The 24,694-nt window shown below is 47.2% G+C and overlaps 1 protein-coding gene across 8 annotated transcripts in view; it reads right to left on the reverse strand.

Moving 5' to 3' along the window:
* LPP (LIM domain containing preferred translocation partner in lipoma) overlaps window positions 1-24,052 on the reverse strand; it is a 353,102-nt gene extending 329,050 nt beyond the window's left edge. For 5 of the 8 annotated variants that reach the window (XR_010611484.1, XM_065674288.1, XM_065674290.1 and 2 more), the window contains exon 1: window positions 22,994-23,292. The gene's annotated coding sequence lies outside the window, so the exon portion shown is untranslated. Of the gene's footprint in view, window positions 1-4,002; window positions 4,027-22,993; window positions 23,293-23,518; window positions 23,575-23,931 lie in introns of those variants that run through there. The other 3 variants (XM_065674286.1, XM_065674285.1, XM_065674287.1) reach the window with 3 other exon arrangements.
* Window positions 24,053-24,694: the final 642 nt, after the last annotated feature.

Here is a 24,694-nt window from a genome sequence, read left to right on the forward strand (position 1 = left end):
AGCAAGGAGCACCCAAGAGCCTCACACCAGAGAGGGCTACACAGAGGATTAGAACAGTGATACCTTAACCGCACCAGCTCTGCTGAGCAAGCAGGCAAAAGATATAGATCTTGAGAGACAACAGCAAGTCCCAAAAAAGGGTCTGTCCCTCAGAGTCATGTTCATTCCTGCTTTGGCGCAGGTAGGGAAAGATACATGAGTGCACAGTACAGGCACACCCAAATCACTGCCATCAATTCCAGCATAAGCCTATCCCCCACTGAAGTCCCCAGAGAAACACACGCAAAGACTGTTCCTAAGGAGTCACACCTCTGGGTTTCATACATCCCCCAAGAGCCCTTACGAGGAATATCCAGGTGCTTCTACAACAGAAATAGTAACAGCAGGCACATTTTTAGCTCTACAAAACTGAGGTCCTCCTAGTTCAGAGCCACTGCAACAGATGCTCAGTAGTCTGTGCACAGCCAATTCTGATCTTCATCTTGCAACAAGAAATCCCAGCTTTCTATCACAGTCCTGCAGGAGAACTGCAGGAAAGTCTCTTTGGTAACACAGCTTTACACTGCCAAGCTCCTGTCTAGCATAACTCAGTATGACTCTTGTGCCTTCCGACCACCAGCTAAAGCAGCCGAGACTTCAGAGCCGGTATACACACCTATGTGTAGACATCTGCATCTTCATTTTTATGCCTAGCACAATACAGACCACTTATTTTAATGCACCATTTCAACAGGCAATTTATCATTTACAAGTAATTTAAAGCAAGTGCCCAAACAGCAGGAATCAAGCTATCACAGTCAAAGCATTAAGTAAATTCTCGGAACAAAGTACCAGAACCAGAATTTACTGAAAGAGTACATCTTTCACAGAAGATTGTTTTCTTCATTTATTTCCTCCAACTAGTTTAATTTAAGATCATAAAAAGCTGAGAAAGTGATCAGAAGTTAAAAATGCCATCCCAAGCTGAAAGGTATATAGGATGAGAGACTGAGAGCTACAAACTCTAATATCCTTAAAGACACGGCAATCAGAAACAACCTGTTTATTCACTGGCTGATAATACTGATGCTGTATTATCAACAGTATTCAACAAACAACTAGAGTATGGGAAACAAAGTTTCCTGCTTACAGATTTAAATCTAAACGCAGTAGTTTAACATACCTGAATTTAAACATCAGTCCTCTGTTATGGGTTAAGCTTTCTTATATTGCTCAGATTTTTCAGAAATGGACAGTTTAAAACCTCTGCAAGAACTCCAAGTTTCAAAGAAGCACAGTCAGCACTTTTATTAAAACAGGCAGCCCTAGCATAACTTTACAGCGGTCACTTAGAAATTGAAATAGCCAGACTCCCCAGTCCCTTTAAAAGAAAATCTTACCCATGAAAATAAGATTGTCAAGTGCTAATTACACTTCTTACATAACAGCCTGGCTGAAAGGCATCTGCTTTTCTGACTACTCAAAAGCTGCATTCACTTTGAAATCTCCTTTACACTCGAAAGTGTTACCAGTATTCAGAGATTAGCTTTTTTAATTTTTTATTGTTGTTAATTAGTATGGCTTTACTTGTAGAAACTCAAGCATGAACACCAGTTAAACTGGGATAAAGCAGCCTCACACTGGGATTCTTCATGCCCATTCCTTTGTGGAGCCAATGGCCCAGCCTGACTGCCACAAGGAAACTTGTCATTTCAACTGTTCCAGTCACCAATTTTTAAGCGCAGACAAGCTCCCAGCAAGTCAGCCATCAGCACGAACTGACACGGGTCCCCCCCCATATGATTGGCAGGTGCACATACAGGTCCCCAGATGACAACCCCATTCAATCTGACCTTTTCATTTTAAATGAAAAACACTTAAAAGCCTGCCCTGTTCTGACACGCATTTTTGTGTGTTTCCCACATTGTGCCAATGAGTGAGGAGGTGGCTGATCTCTTTTCCCAAGCAACAAGTGATAGGACAAGAGGAAACGGCCCCAAGCTGCACAAGGGAAGTTTAGACTGGATATTAGGAAAAATTTCTTCATCGAAAGGGTAGTCAGGCATTGGAACAGGCTGCCTAGGGAAGTGATGGAATCACCATCCCTGGTATTGTTCAAAAACCACATAGATGAGGCCCTTCATGACATGGTGCAGTGATGGCCTTGGCAGTGCTGGGGTAACGGTTGGACTTGATGATCTTAAAGGTCTTTTCCAACCTAGCTGACTCTATGATTCTACAAATAAATCTGTTTTTTGCTGGCCAAAGTCCCCAACTCAGAAATTTCACATTATCTCCTCCGCTTCAAGAGCCCTGATCCTCAGCCGTTCTGGCCACCACCAGAACCAAGGGAGCTTCTGAGATTTCAGTATCCTTACACATGGGAAAAATCAGATTCCTTACATGCAAACCTCAATTCAGAGTCCAACTCTGACTTAGAGTTCAGCTTATATGCATGGATAGCTTTACACTTGAACACAGCCACCCAGAGACATGGATGCATCTTTCTATCCCAGAGCACTGATACATGCAGGATCTGGCCCTGACTAACAGCTTTCTGTGTTTGCTTCTGTGCTTCTCAGGTTTTATTTATTGAAATTAAACTACTCAATTCAAAACTATGCCACTGAAGTTATCCAATAAAAAGATCACACTACATAACAAAAGCTGGAGACGCATTTCCTCCACTTTGCTGCCCAGCAGCAGCACCTGCTCAGAAAGCCATCAATACAAACAGCAACAGTTAACACGCACGTCTGCTGCCTTTTGGTGTAAAGCAGCAACTATGCAAACGGCAAGTTTTGATCTGCAAGGAAGTACACACCCCTCCTGTATCGTACTCTGCATGGAGCCGCTTCCAAATCTGCCCCAACCCCATCTGTCAAAATTAGCTGTAATGGGACTTATCACTTCCGAACTCCTGGTCCAGCGCTCACATTGGACAAAGGCTGATGCTGGCTGTGGCATGGACTGCTGACTGCAATAGGGAAAATCAGCTCCCATAAAAGAGCAGACTCACTGGCAGCCCCTGAACACTGCAGGACACAGAGCCTGGCATTAAAGCATTGCCATACCTGAGCCCCAGGGTCCTGCAGCACTGGCACACCTGGTGTGAGGGCCACGGCTCTAATTTTTATCTTTGCTGTCACACTTGATTTTCAGGTTTGTCTTGGGGTTCATAAAATGAGACTAAAATAAGATGGAAGGTAACACAGCAGGACAGCAGGGCGAAGAAAGGAGGAGCGACCACTCCATGGGCACAGGAGCACCAAAGGGACGGGATCCAGCTTTCCCAGGCAGAGACTGCTGTATCATAACAAATGAAAAAATCATTTGGGGCAGGAAAGATTTAAGCAGTGGCAGAGGAAGCTGTGACACAGTCCTACCTACAGCAGCCACCCCACTGACTGCCAGCTCGAGCCACTGGGCAATGGCTGAAGACCAACTCATAAGCAGGACCAGTCATGTCACACCCCTGTTACTTTAAATGCACAAAACCAGCTAGATAAAAAGGGTGGCTAACAGAATGAGAAGAATCAGCACATCTACGCCAGAAAGCCCGCGGGTCCCCTGCTGGAGCAACTTTTCAGCAGCTCCCCACTGCTGCCAGCAGCGCTGCCTGTGATTTACGTGCTTGAAACTGACACCAGGATAGGACCCTGTATTTTCAAGCACAGATTACCAGCCTCACACTGTTCACACTCCCTCAGTCTACTGGAAATGGAAGACTTTCACAATAGCCTCACTGATTTTCTTTTTTAGCTTCCCCCCACTGTTTGCTCTCTGTGTTTCACTAAGCCTGGCTGGAGACAGACCTTGAGCATGAAGGGGGCAATATCACCTTCTCACTTGAATGCACCCCAGCTTCTTGATCAAAGAAGGATAACTGATTTCATTATCAAGTTCTCACCCAGAATCAGAGCCTGGGTTTCAAACACAGGATAATGTTTTGTAATCCAAAACCAAGCCACCACTACACCACCCCAGCTCCTCGTCACCTCCCAGGGAATAACCATCCTCCACCAGGCAGCTCCAGCCGAATGCTGCCCGAACACACCTCCCATGTCTTCAGGTGCTTGGACAAGAAAAACAGACCAACAGTGACCAGGAGCACAATGGAGCACATGAAATCCCCTAGGACAGAGAAAGCATGTTTTTTTTGTGTGTGCTTCTGGTTTTTTATAAAGTTCTATTATAAAAGGATGATGCTCTTCTAACTATTTTGGTCTTAAATGGCCAAAACTTGAATGCAAAGGTCGCCTTCCCCCAGGCTTGCTTGGGTGTCACCACAACGAAATACTTGGCACCATGGCAGGCTCTCTTACCACTCTTCTTAAAACCAGATGTAAAAGAAACCTTTAGAACTTAGAGTCTACATAACGAGACAGTCTCTGTGTTCAAGGCCTCTGTTTTATCTAGGTTTGGCCAGATCATCTGAAAATAGCAACAAGTAACTGGTAGTCAACCAGACTCCCCACTCCTGTGCCTACTCTGTCAAGTTTGGTATTTTTGAAAGCACTGTAATCCATCATGATGTTTAAAACAGCACAACTGGCCAGGAACACTATATCTCTCTGGTAAAAATGTCCATCCCCTACCTCCCCATCACCTCCAAGGATGATCAAGCATTAACTATCTTCTTTCATTTTTCTACATTAACAGCAAACTGCCCCAGTTTCAGCCTTGGAACAAATACCTTCAGGTGGGATACGCATTTATTAAAAAAGGAAAAATTTCTCAGTGCTCCTCTTTCCAAACAGCTGGATCCAGAGGCTGAGGAAACATATCCATTAAACAAACAAACAAAACCCCCCATTTGTACCAAATACAGAAAAAAAAAAAATCCAGAGCAATTACGACAAGCCTTAATAACTGCTCTTGCTACATTTCAAAACTAGGAGAACCACAGATGCCTGTGGATGTGTCTGTCTTTTGAACAAGAAAGTACCATTACTGCCATCATAGATGGATACCAAAACATACAGAAAATACATTAAAAAGCTGGTTTAGTTCCTAAATTACCCAACTTCAGCTGGAAGCCAGGCTCCTCACTGAACCTGGCTCTTATCACCAAGGAAATAATTAAAAACTAAACAAACCAAGCTCACAAAAAATAACCACATACAAAAAAAACCAAAACAGCAGAGGCAGTGTTTCAGGCCACACTTTACACTTCTCCTCCCTGTGCTGGGAAAACTGGCTCACCACCATGGAACCCCCAGTCCTAGGCAGGAATGACAGAGAGGGTGCTCTGTGCTGCCCTTGCTCCGCTGTGATATAACACACACATGCTGCACCATTACACAAAGCCACTAGACCTTCGCTGCAGATAAAGCCACTGCCCTTCTTCTCCCCCAGAGGATACCTTAACATCACCACCACCACCCATGGGGTGTGTAAGCCCCAGCCTGGCACTAATAACTAGAGAAAAGAGGACAGCAAGGGTCTCCAGTGTACATGACAACAGGAAGAAAAGGCAAACCTCTCCTTAAAAATTAAGGATAAAAACGCTTTAGCCTCTCCGTGCCATTTTATCTTGACCTGGAGAAATATGTATGCTAGACTTGCACTCCATTTCCTTTATTATTCGCCTACAGCACCAACAATGACTCTAAAATTGCATCCCTGGACCTGTACGATTTGGTTCACTTTGATTGCGCTCCCATTTCTCAGTGGAAAGAAAGAGGCTTCTGGTTTGCAGAATGGCAAAGTTGTCAATGACACATCTCTCGGCACTCTCACTGGATCTCATCAGTACTCACAGGGAGAGATCACGCTTCTTCCCATGTACCTGATGGTTTCTCAGCACAAGGTTTACTTGGCTGTTCTTCCAAGAGTTTGCCACATGATATCCTCCAACCGGCTGCACCCAAGTGCTGTATTTTGGAACGGTACATACCATTTATTTGAAACTTTAGCTACAATGTGTTTGTGCAACACCACACAAAGGCTACAAAACACATGAGGACAAGAAATGCCTCTTTAACCTTCTTCCATCTTGCTGGTGTGATTCACACGAGTACCTAACAGCATAACACCATCATCATACCTGTCCTCACCTACTCCTACCCCACCATACTAAACTTGTCAGCAGGAATTTTGCCACTAGCGCTGAAGCCAGCATTTATGCTACCAAGTCGAGTGTTTTTATTTTTTCACTTGGTGACGGGGAAAACAGAAAGGAACTGCAAAAGCTTTCAGAGACAAAGATCTCTCTAGGACTTGCCAGCTGATATTTTCAAAGACTGATTTGGCACAGTAACAAGGAAGCCAGCATCCAACATATAAGCAAGCAAGACCAGCTCCAAAGCCAGCCATCAGCCAGGCTCAAGGAGCATTAGTGACTGCAGTCAGGAAGATGGAAGGGAGAGGAGGAGAGAGAAGCCAGACTAGTACCGTACCTATCACAAGAGGTACAGCCATGGGCCTGATCACCACCCGAGAAGAAAATAGACAATAAAATGAGAAGGGACCTCTGTGAGCAACCGCAACATCTCAGACAGCAGTAGCCAGGTGAAAGTCAGCGCTGGCCAAGACTGACCAGGCAGTGCTGCGTGAGCTACCGCACTTGGCCTTCAGTCTAGAAACAGGAGACTTGCATGGGAGGCTGCGTGGGAAGAGCTGGCAAGTGAAGACTATGTCCTATCAAGCCTGCAAATCTGCACATTGCACACAGAGGCTCACAGCAGCCTCACATAAGCCACTCGCCTGTAGCCACGCAAGTATCTAGTTACTACACAGCTGACTTGATCATCAGCCCGTCATCAGCATTCACAGAGACCAGAGAAGGTCAAGAGAGCCATCACCCAGGAACTGAGGACAAGCACAGTGAGCTCAATGGGAACTTGACAGGCCAAGAATGACTGCAGTCATGGAGGACAGAGGAGAGCTCGCTCGCAACGCCCTCTTTTTCTGAGGCTCTCAAAGACGACAAAACCTTGACCTCTGATTAAACCACATTACTCTCAGAAGAGGGGGCAGCTTAGGGGCTCAGGGATTCAATAAGGAACTGTTTATCTCAAGGTCATGGGTTCATACCCTCTTCAAGTTCTTTTTTCTTAGTCAATTAAAACACAGGACTTGATCTGCATTTAAAAAAAAAAGTTACTAAGGGCATAGCCAGATACTGGCTCATGAAACAGGCAGATTAAGAAAATACAGCCCTTTTGCTGCTCCTTGCAAGACCTGCAGCAGAGCACAGCAACTCTGGGAATGCTCCCTGTGCAAAGCAAATTCAACCTGCTTTCACACCCAGGATAGCAAAGCAAAGGGGGAGATTACAGGTGAGCAGGCACAGCTGCCATGACCTCCCTCCAACTGCAGCCTAGGCACATCCCTGGATGGAACTGATCCTGCCCCAGCCTCTGAACCTGGTCCTGTGAGTCTTCTGTCTATCCCTGTCTATCCTTCTCACTTCGTTGAGAAGAGGCACGCTCAGCCTGTGATCACTGCCACTACACTAGCTGGTATTCAGAGGCCAAAACCCTACCATACTAGGTCATGCTAGAGATAAGGAGCAAGGCAGGAGCCACTTAGGACCAGTAGAAAGGAGGAGACCCTTTGTTGTCCTCTAGCTCCATGCCCAGCCCCAATAGTGACTGAAATGTGCCAAACACAGATGTCAAGCAAACAGGGAGAAGACACCTTCCACTGTCAGAACAGCACTCAAATCAAAGTAAATGCGTATCTGAAACCAATTACTGATAGAAACCAAGCTATCTAGGAACTCCAGCTGCTGCATTCAGGGATCCCAGTGGTGATCACAAATGTAGCCAAAACTTATTGTTGTTGTTGTTGGTTTTTAGCCCATAGAAAGTCAAGATAAAAACATGCTCCTGCACGTGGGGTGCACACACTCACTTCAGTCACCTTTAAGTGGCTTCCCACTGAGAAAACACATCCTACCCCCGACACGCCGCCCCCCCCCCCCCCCCCAGCCAAATGCAACTATTAGGATTCATAGAAGTTTTCATTACTCCATGCTTTTCCTATATTTACCTTTTGGTCCAAAAGCAGAGAAGGGATTCCAGCACAAACTCCCCATGAACCCGGATGGAGCTGCTGGCACTGCTGAGGCCCTCCCATACACTGTGGCCAGGTCAAGAGTAGTGCAGCAAAATGGAGGGGTTTGGAAACAAATGGGAAACAAGCAGAGTTTTCTTCCATTCACTGAAGATGATAATTATTTTGGAGAGGACTGCATATCCTTTTGCCTTTTAATTAGTGGCAAAGCAAGTCAACCTCAGCTCATATGAGTGAGAAACTATTACAGGCTACAGATCTGCAGCCAAGGAAAACAAATCTGTACCAGTCCTTCACCCCCAGAATAACTTCTGATTGTCAAGCACCGTTACCAGGGGAATGAATAGCTTCTCCTGCAAGCTCCTCACTCAATTAAACTAACGCAGACAAAAAGGCCAGCCAGCAGCAGCCAGCAGCTTGGGCAAAGTCAGATGCACGCACTAGGTGCACACAGAGTGACCACAGCAGGTTCAGAGTGATGAGGGAGAGGAGAAGTGGTCCACAGCCTCCATCATTGCTTGAGATGCTGAATGGCAAAAAACTGGTGGGATCTGTGCCCTGTGGAGACTTTAGGAAGCTTTAACTGAGAAGGCAGAAGCACCCCCCGGTACCTGTAACTGTCATCCATATTTAATGGAGACTGACAAAGATCTGAGTGAGGAAACACCTAGAAAAGTCCTTGATTTATTAGTAATCCAGAACTAATCTACTGCTGCCTCTCCTTCCACTCAGGAGCCTTATAAACTCTACCTGAAAACTCAGAACAGCCATCAAGCCAGAGCACAAAACAGATGCCAGGAGAAACAAGTACAATCCTCAGACCTTCTGGAACAAGAAAGCCAAGTGTCTAAATCATCCCAATCATCTTTTTTCAAAGAACCAAAGGAAAGAAAAAAATATATAGATGCAGCAGGAGCTCGGTTTTGGTCACACTTGCCTTTTGCAAACTAGGTGTCTGGACACTAATGATCCATATGGAGAGAACTGGTTCCCAGGGTTTTCCCTCACCTTGCGCGGCTGAATTTCATTGAAAGGATGAATATGGACCTTAAATGTTACAGTGACATAGAAAGGCCTTCCTTCCTCTTCACTCATCTGTGATGTGCATCAGCTTCAATTTCTCTTTGGAAAGTTAGCCAAACAGCAAAGGTTTGACCCATGCAGCACTGAGAAAACTTCTCCCAGTAAAAAAGGCTGCAATATATTCACCACCCAAGATCTCTGAATACTCTGTACAGGCAAAGTTACTGCCATTTCCTTGGTCCTCAGTGTTTTCTCTGGCAGCTGGCTGGGGCTACACTCCGTGGTGGGATGGGGCAGGAACAGCCAGGACAGGAATTGCAAAGCGCAGAGTCTAAAGACAACTCCAAGTTAAAGTGCTACTTCAGCAACACACATCCAAGTAACTTGCTTAACCTCAGATGTATCATGGAGCTTGCAACCAGATGTTCACTTTAGGGAAAGAGAATGAAGGAGGCAAGCAAAGGATTCAGGCCAGGCAGGAGCATCATGCCTTTCATCAACAAAGAGGTGAGCACGTCAGCATGCAGACAAAGGCAAGCAGCAAGCAAAATCCACAGCTCCCTCCTTTCAATTGGATTTTAATGAAGTGTGAGCATGCAAACACAGCTAAATCCCATTCCCCCTCAAAAACTAAAGGAAATTGTGTCTTTGATTTCAATAAAAACACAGCCTGGCCCTTGCATAGCTGAAGGCAGCATGAGCCACGGTTGTCAGACCAGCCCAGTGTAGTGGCAGCGAGTGCTCCTCAGAACTGGGCCCACACAGCCATGAACACCCACCAGCACAGATGGGCTCTTCCAGCAGGTGTTATCCAAATCCTGGGCATCTCCCTAGCAAAGGGCAATGATATTTAACTTCCTTGTGGGCACAGGAGGCTGCCAAACATCTGCTGGGATTAGTCAGTTCATGTTTGTGAAGTCCACATAAATGCTATCATAAAAAGGGGCTGACCTATTTATGGATGTGAATGCTGGACTGAGACCCAAACCGACATACAGCATTTGCACATATGGCTGTATCTCCCCCGCCAGATTTTACTGTGTGAAGCTAGGACGGAAGAACAAGGTGTCACCTATAGCTTACAGCCCACTTCTGGTCACTGCTAATTTAAGTGAGTCACACCTCTCCCCTCCTTCACTTTACCCCATCCAATTGCACAACTGAGCCTTGTTAACAAGCTGTGCCACTTCCACTCTGCTGGGAGCCCCCAAATGCCGCATGGGTTGATCTTTGTGGGAGAAACCCACTGTCTCTCAAGCCTCCATCCTACTCCCCGGAGCCCCACCAGGGCTGCAGGTCACAGACTCTCAACCCACAGATCTCAGGCAGGGTCCCAGATGCCAAGCTGCAGCAGATCAGCCACCCAAATTCCTTGTGGCAAGGGACTTTGTATCAAGTTTAACATTTCTCTTGGGTGTCCCTCCCTCCCACACAGGCCTCCTGTGAGTAAGGGCTGAGGAACGAGACCAGAAACATGCACAGCTCAGAAACAAGTGATAACCAGCCATGTGGGAGATGAACTCCCCAGGAAAGACAGGGAAGAGCCCAAGTAGATTTCAGATGGAACCAAGCACCTTTGCTAAAGGGATTATAGGTGGCAATGGCTTGCGATGGGAGGGCCACAGGAACCGTATGTTCCCGTGACTCAGAATTGCTTTGCACCAAGTTGCAAGTCCTAAACATACAGTTTTGTTCTGCCAGAAGCTCCCCTTTCCTCTGCAGACACATTTCAATACTTATCAGGTTTCCATCTTAGTCACATTCTGCTAAAACACACTTTTTACACCCTTTTCATCTTCCTTTATAATCAGCCTCTATGTCCCCAAGTCAATTGCTCTGCTCTTCTGTTGCCATTCTCTGCTTTATCTTCATCTCCTGAGGCAGAAGCAACTCATACTCAGATGCTGCTTCACAGGTGCAGCCTCCACTCTCTGCTCGGGTTCACAGGACTTCAACATACATGGTTTGGCAGACTCACCGCTCCCCTTTGGGTAGCGGAACAAGTGGCAGGCTCAGCCCACGATGCTACAGGCCAAATATAGAGATATGGACAACACAAGAAAATGTCCATGGGATATGGAAGCCAAAAAAAAGAGAAGGACAAACAGGAGCCCAGGAGCATACCAATACCATACCCAGACTTCCTTAGATAGATAGGCCTCATCTTGTTTTAAAGATAAAAAGCATCCAGAACCAATTCCATTACACATCAGGTAGAATGTGCGTAACTAAAACACATGGATAATATTCCCATCCAAGCAGGTGCACCTACCAAGAAACCTGGAACTAAACCAGATGAACCAATGTGGGACTTTCTGGTAACACACAGCTATCTTTGTACATCCAGCTCCACCTGTGAAACTGGGCACACCCTTAATCAGGTATGAATCAAATCATATGAGACATGAGAAATTTATCAAGAGCCACTGCAAAAAACCATAAGGTTACTTGGGCCTCACTGCACCTTCACAGGTAGACAGCTGCCCTGAACACAACAAAACTAGAGCTTTCACCAGGACTTCTTGCAAATGAATGCGTGACCCAAGACCTAAAACATCACCTCATGCACACAAATGCATGCAGAATGGAGGCCTGGACTATGGCATCCAGGGAACCAGGGTAGTATGGATATGTGTATGACAGCCCAACGAGGGCCCTGACCCTAGACAGACTGCTGCTCTACCAGCACAGATAATCATTCATTCACATAGCATGAATCCTCTCTTTTTCACTCCATGGTACATCACAGCAGGGCAATACACCAGGAGGTGCAAAGGTGTCAACCCATCTGCCCTGCATCCTCAGAAAGATCCGATACCCACCTGTAAAAACAGGAACCACAAAACACTGCCCTTAGGTCGTGTATGCAGTGAGGGGACGGGAGCTAACTTCATGCAAAATAACTTACAAATGAACCTACCCTACAGGGATCCTTGCGTGTAGTAAGGGAAAGATCTCTGCTCTTGTAGCTCTTTCTCCTCCCTCTCTAAGATGCAGTCCTTAAAAACTTCTCCACTGACTTCCCCAGCCTCTGCACACCTCGAGTTCACAGCTCTCCCACACAGCAGAGCAAAACACACTATGCCAAGCTATGGAAAGAGAAGCACAGACACTCTGTAAGCTGCCATCCTTTAACCCAGACTCTTTGAGTACCTGGGTGGGTGGGGTGCCTTGGAAAGCCATGCTCATTTATATTGTTTTAAGTTCACCTGCTGCTCTGGCCTCATTCCCAAATCTCATATGCAGAGGGAGACACTCAAAGAGGCATTACGTGCTAAGAATGCTGCATTCATCCCACAGCAACAGAAAGGTCCAAGGCATTATTCCTAATGTCCAAAATATGCTTCTGCCCCACAGTTCATCAATTAATGGACCAGTTAAAGGCTTGCAACTTGTCTGCTTCACCCACAGTATGATCTTCTGCACTGTATGAGGCTGACTCCTCACTGCAGCAGTCACTCTCAATGCTACAGCACTGTTTCAGAAGAAAAAAAGCCAGACATCTTCCCAGGTAACTTTAACACTTTTGCCTATAACTTTTTCCCCATCTGTCTACCTTGGGAGCAAATCAGAATTTAGGTACAGGACAGCACTTACATACTTGCTTATCTTTAGGGCACAAGCAGCTGCAGAGAGTTCAGCTGGATTACTCATACACTTATGCAGAAGGTTCACCGAGCCCTCCTTAAATGGCAAAGATGCAATGCTGTGTTTTCCAAGCTCGGCTCTGTGCATCCCAAGGAACCCAAGAAGGAAATGGATTATCTAAAAAAGCATCGAAGTGGAACTGTGCTAAGGAAGGCATAACTTTCATTCTCCAAAAAAATAGCCTGCAAGATCAGAAATGATAGAAAACCACCACAGCTTTAAAGGAAGCTTAAATTACCCTAAAAATGGCAGTCTTATTGTATACTGGAAAACAAGCCACTTAGGCATTATCCAGCTGACAATATGAAATATCCATTTACCCCTTATTCTACTCACTGAAATATGTTTTTATACATAAATACCACCCAGAACTTAACCTCAACTTTTTGTGGCTCATTCCTGGACCTCCTCACTACCACTTTTCAGTTTCAACAGCATTAAGCTGCCCTGGTTTCTAAATGCCAGAGGTAAAGACCAGCTTCCGTACTAAGCTAGGCATTTCAATATCCATGCAAGGTAAGTACAGGCCTTGCCCTGCAGTCAAGGATGATGATGATAATGCTTAAGAAGCAGGTAAAAGCAGAAAAGATGGGGGAGATGGACTCAAAGATTGGCATAACTACAATAAACAGTTCAGAGTAATCTCCAGAGTTGGGTGGAAAACATGCTAAATTCAGTCTAATTATAAACAATTCTTCTCAAGCATCTCTGGTATAAACCAAGCTGGTATAAAACACACTCCCAGGTTAATGGACTGAGCATGTACATGCCATAGTGGTAAGCAAGCACACTGTGAAGCTCTGGAGGCTTCATGTGGAAGAACGATGAGGCCAACAAGACTGTAGAGACTTCAGATCCTCAGTTTATATACCTACATATAAATAGCCATAAACTGGTTGAAATCAATGTCATTATTGCCATTTGAACAAGTTATACCCTGGCTAAAAGTTGTGTAAGAGGCTAAAGGCTTTAAAGGACTTGAAGACTGAACTTGTGATTTCTGCTGGGATTGCAGGAAGACTTCAGTGTTCTGTTGGCCTCCTTGTTCTATTTCAACTTGTTTTGACATGTCGCTTTGGCTACTGTGTGCATCAGCTAAGAATTTAGGTGCTTAAAATGTTTTTTGCTGTTTTCTTTGCAGAAGTGTGCATAAAATCTGAAAAATATAAAGTTTTTTTAAAATAACTGAAAACATTATTATTCATAATTAAATGAAAGATATGGAAAGCAAACTCCACTCATAAGAAATTAAGAATATTTCATCTTTATAGATCAAAGGGAGTAACATAAGACTATCTGGTGCTGAAATACTGTTTGTCTTAATATTTGTAGCCCAACATTCCATTTTTTCATTAAAGGAGAGGAATATATATACACATAATAGGGGGAGCTGGAGATGTAAGTGGAAGATAACAAACTTGTGTCCAAGTACTGGATTCTTTACTGTGAGGGTGGTGAGACACTGAACAGGTTGTTCAGAGCTGTGGCTGCCCCATCCCTGCCAGTGTTCAAGGCCAGGCTGGACTGAGCTTGGAGCAACCTGGTCTAGTGGAAGGTGTCCCTGCCCATGGCAGGGGGGATGGAACTGGATGATCATTAAGGTGCCTTCCATCCTTAACCATTCTATGGTTCTACAATTTCTCTGATTATGACTGCAAACTAAAGAGAATAACCTTCATATAACTTGCCTTTTTCTCCTAGATTTCAGTGTCAATGACGACACAAGACTCCCAGCCCCACTCCTCTCCAATCCCACCAGTAAGTAGGCAAGAATAATTTTCCTTCACCTTGGCAAGGCACAGTCCCTCCAAGATTGCACTCCAAAACAGTACAAAAGGAAATTAATAATTCCACCTTCAGTCCCAAGTGTGAAGAGTAGACAGTAAATAAGGCTTGGAGCCACACACTGTAATAGTGAGTGGTGTCCCTCAGGGATCAGTGTTGGGACCAGTCTCAGGACCAGTCTCATTCAACACCTTTGTTGGTGACATGGACAGTGGGACTGAGTGCACCCTCAGCAAGTTTGCCGATGACACCAAGCTGTGTGGTTTGGTTGATATGCTGGAGAGAAGGAATACCAGCCAGAGGGACATTGACACACTTGTGAGGTGGGCTGATGCCAACCTTATGAAGTTTAACCATGCCAAATGCAAGGTCCTACACCTGGGTCGGAGCAATCCCAGGCACAGCTACAGATTGGGCAGGGAAGGACTTGGGGGTGCTGGTCGATGAGAAAATGAACATGAGGCAGCTGCAGTGTGCGCTCCCAGCCCAGAAAGCCAACCGTATCCTGGGCTGCATCAAAAGGAGCGTGACCAGCAGGTCGAAGGAGGTGAGTTCCTGCCCCGCTGCTCTCGTGGGACCTCACTTGAAGTATTGTGTGCAGTTCTGGTGTCCTCAACATAAAAGGGACATGGAACTGTTGGAACAAGTCCAGAGGAGGGCCACGAGGATGATCAGGGGACTGGAGCACCTCCCGTATGAAGACACACTGAGAAAGTTGGGGCTGTTCAGCCTGGAGAAGAGAAGGCTGCATGGAGACCTCATAACAGCCTTCCAGTATCTGAAGGGGGCTTATAAGGATGCTGGGGAGGGACTCTTCATCAGGGACTGTAGTGATAGGACAAGGGGTAATGGGTTAAAATTTAAACAGGGGATGTTTAGACTGGGTGTAAGGAGGAAGTTGTTTACTGAGAGGGTGGTGAGGCATTGGAATGGGTTGACCAAAGAAGTGAATGATCCATCCCTGGTGGTGTTCAAGGCCAGGTTGGACAGAGCCTTGGGTGGCATGGTTTAGTGTGAGGTGTCCCTGCCCATGGCAGGGGGGTTGGAACTAGATGATCTTAAGGTCCTTTCTAAACCTAACTATTCTATGATTCTATAAAAAGAAAAGAAACTGAGTTAAGCTCATTAAGTACCACCTTCCATTCTGGCCAAAAATAGTTAGGTACTCTGGCAATTAAGTGGCTATATCATAATACCCACTTGTAGGGGAAGCCAAATTAAGGTTTCATCAATGACCTTCATGCTGGCATTTCATAGCTTTGAAGCACTTGGACTTTACAACCCTAACACCATTCTTTTAACCAAGTTCACTGCTTGTAATTAACTACAGGACTGCCACATGGCTGTTGCAATCCCTATCTGGTTCTCTCAGGAAATCCAGATTAAAGGCTTGTCTTGACCACAGTAACAGCTTGAAGTATCTCTCAAGATTTGCCCAAACCCATGAAAAGCAAATCAAGTCTCTACTTCAAGAGATGAGGTGTGCTAAATTCAAGCCAGCCGATCTCCTTCGGGCCAAGCTGAAACAGGAACACCACTGAGATCCAGGCAAGCGAGGCAGGGGAGATACAGCAGCTGGAGTTACAACCACTTATCAACTGCTAATCCAATCACTCTCCCAACCCAGACACTGCAAGCCACATGCTGTCTGGGAGATTCCTCACTTTCATTCAGGCTTGCCTCATTAAATGGAGTAATTCAAGTCTGTTAAGGTGAGGTAATAAACTGCTGAAAGAGACAGAGCTCCGTAGGGTACGTGCATAGAGCACAGCAAAGATGAACACTCGTGCATGTTACCGAGACATCAGCCACTACAGTTGGGGTACAATGAACACAGCAGCTGCTGCAGGACTGCTCGCATGTCACCTGTAAATCACAAGTTTCACTTAAAAAAAAAAAAAACAACAAACAAACAAAAAAGATAAACAAACAAACAAAACAGAACAAAACCACACAGAAAACCCTCACCAGCCTGAGCTTCTCACAGCCAGCCACATTGCTAAAAAAAGCCCTAGAGGAGATATTTCAAATTTGCTATGTTATACTTAACTAAGATTTGGAGCTGGACCTCTCTTAGCCCATCATGCAGCGCATCCCTACCCACCCCAGTGTGTTCCACAGCCCTCTCTTCAAGGTCTGCATCATGATCTGTCAGACTCCTCCATCCTGCCTTTCACCCAGCTGACCAGGCTGGTCCCACAATAAACCAGCTGGGTCCCGGTTCCTCAGCAGCATTACAGCAGCTCCCTACCCACTGGCCTAAAAGGGGAGCAGGGGGCAAGTTACAAATTCATGCATAAACAAAACCTGGCTGTGTAACTCAGAGCTAACAGGGTAGTTTGCAAAATGTTAATTAAATCTTCAGTGTCTGTTACCAACTGTGGAGATCAACTCATGTTTAAACTACATAAGCAATAAATGCTTAGATGAACTTCTATTAAATTTCACCCAGTGCATGAAGTATGTGGGGTTTTTAATAGACATTAAACAAGACGGTTATGGCACGTTAGTTGATACTTTATTACCTAAAGATAATGGCCATATTAAATCTCAACTAACTATTCCACTGGTGGCACAATCATCTAAGACTTGGCAGAAGTTTGCCTGCTTTGAAGCATCACTGGGCATCGGTACGAAGAAAGGGAAAGCAGCCAAATTCTGAATGGCACCTACTTAGAGGATGCTCAAATGCATAACCCACTTAGGCACAAAAGAGAATCTCTCCCAGCCAGGCTTGGAAACCCCAAAGAGGGCTGATAGGCTATCACACAGAAACTAAGATGGCAGAAGTCAGCTTTTCTGTCAGCATCCCACCCCCCCCCAAACTAAATGAAACAATTCATAGGGTTACTGAAGAATCACTGTGTTACAATGTTCCCTTATGGGAGGAAGGGCAACAGAAAACATGCTCCCTAGCAGCCTGCAACACTCAAACACCTGGAACTTTTTCCAAGAAAAAGTTATCAGGAGCCCACAGCTCCACTGGTGTTTGTTGTCCTTTCCTGAGCATATTGCGATAGTTTGCGAGTGCTTCTGAGTGACTCACACCTGTGTCACTGTCACCCACAGATCCCAACAACAGATATTGACAGTCTACAATGACAGAGACCTGCTGACAGCAACTTAAAAATTACATTTTTTACACCAGCTCTTGCACTCGCTCAGAACGTGATCGAAACCAGCTCTTTGAGATGAAAGCAGAATCTCCACTGAGGTGTCTCTACCCGTAACCTTAATCATAACAATTAAGTGTGGGTAGCAGGTGTGAGGGTTTTTTCACATTTGGATTGGAAACATCATGAGCTCTACCTGGCCTGCCCAGAATCAGGAGGAATGGAAAGAGCCAAGCCCTGCACCTTCCTAACCCCCAATTCTCGGGCAGGCACAAGCTCTCCAAAAGCTTTTAAACTTTGTGGGGTTTTTCTGGTCTGTGGTTTTCGGTTTGATTTGTTGTTTTCTTTTTTCTGCTTGTTTCTATTTTACAAACCAAAAAGCTCCCTAAATTAAAGAGAGGAAAACATAGAGCTCTTCAGGCTTTACTAATGCTCTCCCTCCAGCATTCCAATGTGAAAGCCAATCTCTACACCTTCCCTCCAATCTCTTCCCTGGAACTGTTGTTCATAAAGTTATTTGAAATCCTGTATTTTCCTGCTTATAACCCACACTCTTTAAAGGTATTGTTCCTTGTGAAACTGTCCCTCAGATAACCCACATCCTCAGATAAGCTATGGTTTCTGTCTCCTCCACTTTTGCCTCCTTTCAAAGCATGGCTGCAGTTCCAGTAAGCTCTCTAGCTTTTAGCAGAATTACTCTGCTATGAGAGCAAGAGCAAGGGCAGATGATGAAGCTACCAGGGTAAGAAAGCAGGCTGCAGAGGACAGAAAGCAAGCAAAAGCATCTCTTTATTGCTCACATGAGCACATAGCAAACAGATGCTGAATCTCTGACTTCTGGCTGGCCACACAGACTTGGTGTTCATCTTGCTTCCCTGAAGGTTTTTCTCCATCAAAACAGTAACATACCTAAAAAAGTATAGATGTACATAAAGGAAACAAACATTTCTTCATCATCCAAATGTCATCTTTGAAGCCTTTCCACGCATCCACATGGAGCTCCCTCCACCTGAAGGAATCACCAGGGCTGCCACAGACTGCACCAGGAAGACCATGGACAACCAGCCAGAGGCAAAACCCAGCATGGTCCACGGCCAGCTGGAGCAGAGCATGGGGCTGCTGCCTGCTGGCCAGAGCCGCATCAGGGCTGGAAAAGTCTATTCGGAGAAAGGCAGAGATGTGTGGGCCAGGCTTTCAGAAGCTGGACAAGCAACAAAATGCCACTGAGGATGCATTGTTCACACAATCGTGATGGGCAAAGGAATAGAGAAACCACCCTGAGGGTCTATGTTTCCACAGACACGTGGAAACTGTCTTCTTGCAAACAATTTGTCCTCCACCCAAGGTAGTGCTTTCCTCTAGCTACAGTCAGCAAGAGATGTTTCAGAGAAACCTGCACAAAAAAAGAGTATCTTCTTTCCAATTAGATGTTTATAATACAAGAGGCACCACCATTAGCTGATATAACGCTGAAGGTACCTGACATTCACACAACCGTCCATCTCCTTTGCAGACTTGGCTAAATTCTTGTCCTCAGAAACATACTACATGATAAATGCCACCATTTAGTTACATGAAAAAGCACTTAATTTAGTTAATTTTGAATCAGCCTCTTTCATCTTGGCTTGCATTGGTACAAAAGGAACACAGAACCCTTTTCCATAGTACTCGCTGTTTCTGTGACACCCTTCTAACATGTGTCCTTTGTGTAGGAACTATCCCACTGGTCAAACTTGCTCAGGTTTTTCAGCTTCCCACCTTTTTTACTATCCTTCTCCAAAACTGCATACACCAGGCTTCACTGATCATTCTGGAGTTCACTCAAGTTTTATAGTTAGACATTATACGAATGAACACAAGCAGGGATTTTAACAACATTCTGGCTTTGAAATTAAGCGAGTGGTGTCTCCACTCTGACCATGAATCCCCACACCATAATTCGTACTACAGGACATAATTAAAAATACATACTGATGATGATAATATATATTTAAAAGCTCTCCAGACCCATTGATACTGTAGCTGACACCATTGGGTGTCCTGCAAAACTCACTAGTCCAGCTCTAGAGCTTCAGCCCTGAACATTCTAGAGAAAGAACTGCTTTGGCAGGGGATACATATCTGAATCTGCCCTTATGTTATTTAAAAGCTTGAATGAGGTGGGCTGATGAAGTTTAACCATGCCAGCTGCAAGGTGCTACACCTGGGTCACAGCAATCCCAGGCACAGCTACAGGCTGGGCAGAGAAGAGATTCAGAGCAGCCCTGCAGAGAAGGACTTGGGGGTGCTGGTCGATGAGAAAATGAACATGAGGCAGCTGCAGTGTGCACTCGCAGCCCAGAAAGCCAACCGTATCCTGGGCTGCATCAAAAGGAGCGTGACCAGCAGGTCGAAGGAGGTGATCCTGCCCCGCTGCTCTCGTGGGACCTCACTTGAAGTATTGTGTGCAGTTCTGGTGTCCTCAACATAAAAGGGACATGGAACTGTTGGAACAAGTCCAGAGGAGGGCCACGAGGATGATCAGGGGACTGGAGCACCTCCTGTATGAAGACACACTGAGAAAGTTGGGGCTGTTCAGCCTGGAGAAGAGAAGGCTGCGTGGAGACCTCATAGCAGCCTTCCAGTATCTGAAGAGGGCCTATAGGGATGCTGGGGAGGGACTCTTCATTAGGGACTGTAGTGACAGGACAAGGGATGGGTTAAAACTTAAATAGGGGAAGTTTCGATTGGATATAAGGAAGAAGTTCTTTACTGAGAGGGTGGTGAAGCACTGGAATGGGTTGCCCAAAGAAGCTGTGAATGCTCCATCCCTGGCAGTGTTCAAGGCCAGGTTGGACAGAGCCTTGGGTGGCATGGTTTAGTTTGAGGTGTCCCTACCTATGGTAAGGGGGTTGGAACTAGATGATCTTAAGGTTCTTTCCAACCCTAACTATTCTATGATTCTATAAATTACATTGCACCAGTTCCTCATTCTGGGAAAACAAAGCCCACTGCCTCTCACTACTAACTTAGCACAGCTGAAGACAATATTAGAGCAATGCAACTCTGAGATTTGATGTGCTCTGTAAGTTTCCGTGAGACAGGGCAGCTAAACTGCATGGGAACCTGGGATTTTCTGCAGCCTAACCATGACTGTCCAGATGTAAGATCTGAAAACCACTCCTGGCCCACCACTCTAGAGATAGGTTTTTGCTGATTTGCCCTGGTTTCACTACAGCACATCACAAATGTCATTCAGTACTTTTACCCCCTAAAGCTCAGCAACTGCTTGTGCAATGTCTGCAGAAGGGGACTGGACTCACAGAGCTAAAGCCTGCACCAAGACAGGCATGCTCACCAGCATCCTGCCCAACATCCAGGCTGATCTTCAAACACACTCCCAAAGGTGAAAAATCTCACCTTGGTGTAACAGGAATCGGAGCTTCTCTCCCAGCTTGGTACCAGCCTCTCTGCCCAGCCAGCACCAACCACAGTGGGCAATCAGGACATGAAGGAGTCATCTGCACAATGATAAAAGCAATAATGCCCACCAACCCAGGCACCATGGAGACTGCATAACAGCAATTCATAGCAGTTTGGAGCTGTACCTACAAGAGTTTCAATGAGACACAGTTTTAGCTTCATTCTCCTGGGTGTGTCCTTCATTTCCACCCAGGAGTTTACCCAGCAGCATACAAGGGCTGCACACCTCTGACTGGGACTGCTGGCAACATGGGACACATGCACAACCAACATGCTCATGCCCTTCACACAGCACACATGTGGTGGGACTTGCTTCTGGGAAAAGGGCCTATCCACTACAAGACACCTTTCTTCAGCCAAGAGACCCCCAAAAAGCCTATAACCTCCAGCAACCTATAATATGCTCCAACTGCAGGGCTAGGAAAAGAGCCCATATGATCCAGAGGACATCCAACAGCAAGAAAGCCCCCGGCACCATTACTGATGGGGACACAGTGCTGCCACTATCCTGGACGCCAGGTCAGATGTCCCTGACTTGGCAACTTTTCCCAAAAACAACCAACACAAACTGATTCAGACAGACAAAGAAAACGTGAAGAAAACAATTAAAGGAAAACCATATATGAAACTCAACAACAAGAGGGCAACAGGCCTGAAGTCCTTATTAGCAGCACCAGCATCTCAAATGCAGCTGCAGGAAGGATTTGACACTGAGGGTGGAGGATCACTGCCAGGTGGCTCTTTGGCCACCACTCACTGTCACCTGCTGCCAGCCCTTCCCAGAAAAGGCCTCCAACAAAGGCTAAACAACTGAAAGAGGAGAATAACGTAGCTAATAAATTGAGGAGCAATAGGATGAAAGGTCATGAAGTGGGCATGGGGGAAATGGAGCAGGCCAATGGGCAGAGAGAAGTTTTCAACAGTAATCTTTATCTGTAGACTGAAATATTTCGCAAAGGAAATCACATATTCCAGAACATTATTAAGCCTTGCTGCACCAGTCCTGAATCCAGCAAGGATGGGGATAACCAAAAAGTCCCTCACACCCCCAAGCTGTGCTGCTGCACAGCAGCCTGGCTTACAGACAGGACAGCGACCATCATTTTCCTACATGAACACAGCTGCACCGTTAATATAAAGCTAATATAAATATGCTGCGTCCTGTTCCCCAGATCCACATAGTTACCTGCCTTCCTAATATCCCGTATCTGTAATTACTTGGTGAGCCAGCACCTGCTGTATGACCCAGCTCCATATACCCAGGGACTCCCCACTCACTCCCACATCTTGCCCTGAAAAAAATCACTCCTGGAATGTACAAGAATAAACTCAAGAGGTAAATGAGGAAATAAACTGAACAAATCCAGAGTGTTTCAAAAAACTGAACACTTCCATATGAGACCCTGCATTTCAGATGGGTCAAACCCACTTTGTACACATGGGGCCAAGGTGCTGTGGATGTGCAGGAGGACACGTTAGCCGACCTGGTAGCTCCCGCAAACTCTTAAAGCTTTCATGTATCAGTCACCTAGCAAAACAATAAAACACCACACAGGAAACCAACCCCAAAATAACAAACAACTGTGCCACAGAACCAAGGGGTAGAGGCGCAGAAAGCAAACAGAGAAACAAACACGAAAAATAATCAAAACGAAGCAGGAGAATCCCACGTTCGTCTGTTTCACCGGCCGGGCCAAACTGCACCTCGAGGTACAGTAGCCAGAGCAATTATGGCAAGAGTTTTTCCATCAACACCTCCTACTCCGGAGCACTGCCTTCTTCCCAGTGCAGCCTCGGGGTGTGGAGAGTGCTCCCGAACAATGGCAGGAATAAGATTTGCCTGTTCAAAAGGGGAGGGCAAGAGAAGGGGGAGGGAAAATATATATATTTAAAAAAAAAAAAAAAAAAAAAAAAAAAAGCCCTGGGTGACGTAAGGGTGTAGAAAACTTTTACGTCCTTACCTGCTGGGGGAGGGCGGACCTCCCCTGGCGTATAAAAAGCTGCCAGGGCTTTACTCAACTTGTTATTTACTACGGAGCCCCGGGCGAGGGGCCGCAGGGCGCCAGCTGCGGCGCGGGAGCGAGGGGAGGAAGGGATGGATAGACGGGGGGAAGCAGCCCCAGCCCGGGCCAGGTGCACCTGCGGCCAGCAGCACCGCGCCGCCCCGCCGAGCCCCGCGGGCAGCCCCTTCCTGCGCGGAGGGGAAGGCGTGCGGCGCAGCCGCTGAAGTACGCGGGAAGTTTACCTCTGCCCCGCACCCGGGAGCTGCCCCCGCCCCGCGGCCGGGCTCGCACCGGGCCGGGCCGGGCCCCCGCAGCCGCGGCGCTCCAGGCGGAGGGAGGAGCCAGGCGCGGCCCCCCCCCGGGCGGCCGGCAGAGCTTCCCGCCCCGGCCGGGGGCTCCAGCTGTTGCACAGCTGCCTCAGCGGGCGGAGGGGGGGAACCGGGGGGAGAGCGGAAGGGGGCAAGTTATTATCTGCAACGATACCTCGGGGGGAGGAGGCAGCGGAGGCGAGCGCGGCGGCGGCAGCGGGCGGAGGCGGCGGGGGGAGGTGGGGCCGGGGGCGGTGCCACGGCCGAGCCTGGGACAGCCCCGCCGCGCCCGCCCCTCGGCCCCGCCGCCGGCCCCTTCCGCCCGTCGGCCCGTTCCGCGCCATGCGCCGCTGCCCCGCCGCCTCGGCCGGCAGGCCCTCCTGCGCTCCGTGCGCCTGTTCCCCTGCCCCGCGGCCTGCCGCACAGCCGGCATCCCCCCGCGCGGCCCCTCCCGCGCTCCGCCTTCTCGCATCCCTCCCTCGGGTTCCCGCGAAGCCCCTCCCGTGCCCCTCCGCATCCCCCCGGCTGCACCGCGCCCGCCTCCTTCGGCCCTCTCCTCGGCCCCTCCGCACCCCGCTCGACCCCTACCTCCCGTTGGGTGGAGGAAGAGGGGCCGGCAGCCCCGAGCTCGGCTGGGCGGCCGCGAAACAAGCGAAAGCGGCGGCCGCTGCCTCCCGCTCCGCCGGGCTGCCGCGCTCTGCCCGGGGCTGACGTCAAGGGCCCAAATTCCTGCCTTTCCCTGCAGGCAGATTTGTCCATGTAAGGGTTGGGGCCGGGGCCGGGGCCGGGGCGGCCGCGAGACGGGAGGGGGCTGCGCTTTGCGTGCAGCGCGGGGCGGCAGCTATCGGTACCTCGGGGGGACGCGACGGTGCCGGAGGCAGCCCTGACCCTGCGAGCATCACCCTCCTGCCCTGAAACCCGGGGACTTCGGCGGGTGTTGAGCCCAGAAGTGCGCACCGTGCCTTGCAGCATTGGGCTTTTCACACAAGATTAGCCCAGGGCTCCCTATGGCGTTTTGGGTGCTCTTCCAAGCAACTTAATTCTCTGTCGTTCCCCAGCCGAGGTGCCTTGAAAGGTGGGGAGAGGTAAAAGGTGCTCGGAGTTACAAAGCAGTTGCCTACTCAGAAATTCAAAGCAAAACCTGTCGAGCATACTAAAGAGAGGGGGGAGGGAACTCTTTTCTGATCCCTTTCTGTTTGATTGCTTTGTGGCCATTTATAAGGACTGCTATTAAAATAATTTGGGGTTTGAGTGTGATTGTTTTTCTAATGGAATATTACCCTTCAAGTAGCTGTTGGGTATCTGCATTTGCCCTGAAGAGAAGGGGAAGACAGAAGGGTTATGTTGCACT

The sequence above is a fragment of the Lathamus discolor genome, chromosome 3, assembly GCF_037157495.1.
Source record: "Lathamus discolor isolate bLatDis1 chromosome 3, bLatDis1.hap1, whole genome shotgun sequence".
In the NCBI taxonomy this organism is placed as follows: Eukaryota; Metazoa; Chordata; class Aves; order Psittaciformes; family Psittacidae; genus Lathamus; species Lathamus discolor.